Source organism: Cicer arietinum, chromosome 6 (genome assembly GCF_000331145.2).
Source record: "Cicer arietinum cultivar CDC Frontier isolate Library 1 chromosome 6, Cicar.CDCFrontier_v2.0, whole genome shotgun sequence".
In the NCBI taxonomy this organism is placed as follows: domain Eukaryota; kingdom Viridiplantae; phylum Streptophyta; class Magnoliopsida; order Fabales; family Fabaceae; genus Cicer; species Cicer arietinum.
This window is the reverse complement of record NC_021165.2, coordinates 44,291,629-44,292,547: the sequence shown is the minus strand read 5'-3', so window position 1 is coordinate 44,292,547 and position 919 is coordinate 44,291,629.

Here is a 919-nt window from a genome sequence, read left to right as displayed (position 1 = left end):
CGGCATCAAAATATCTTTTTGATCATATAAACTCCAAAATATTATTAACTTTGGCTAAAAAGCCTCCGAGCCAATATCCAAAATACACAAAAATACATAAAGTATACTTTAAAATTATGGGTCTTACATTACTACCCCCCTAAAATTAGTTTCGTCCTCGAAACTATGCGTCGATAAATAACTCTGGGTGTTGTTCTCTCATCTTGCTCTCCAGTTCCCAAGTCGCATCTCCAGTAATTGGGTTCCAAATCACCTTGACCAATGAAACATCCTTGGTCCTCAATCGCTTAATCTTCCTGTCATCACTTCTCACAGGTGGTACTTCGAATGACAAGTTATCCTTCAGTTGGATTGTGTCTGGTTCGATCACATGAGATGGATCTGCAAGATATTTCCTCAATTGTGACACATGAAACACGTCATGAATATTGGACAGTATCGGAGGCAATGCAATCCGATAAGCAACAAGCCCAATTCGTGCAGAAATCTGATATGGTCCAATGAATTTCGGAGTCAACTTCTTCGATTTCAAGGCTCTACCTACTCCAGTAGTAGGGGTGACTCTCAGAAATACATGGTCACCCTGTTCTAATTCTAAAAGTCTACGACGCTTGTCTGCGTAACTCTTCTGACGATCCTGTGAAGTCTTCATTTTCTCCTTGATCTTCCTTACCTTAGTTGTAGTCTGTTGCACCATCTCCGGTCCGACAATCATACTTTCACCGTCCTTATACCAACACAAGGGCGTTTGACACTTGCACCCATATAAAGCCTCATATGGTGCCATTCCGATACTTGCGTGGAAACTATTGTTGTAGGTGAACTCAATCAACGGAAGTACATCATCCCAACTTCCCCTATCATCTAATACACATGCTCTCAACAGATCTTCCAAGGACTGATTCGTCCTTTCAGTCTG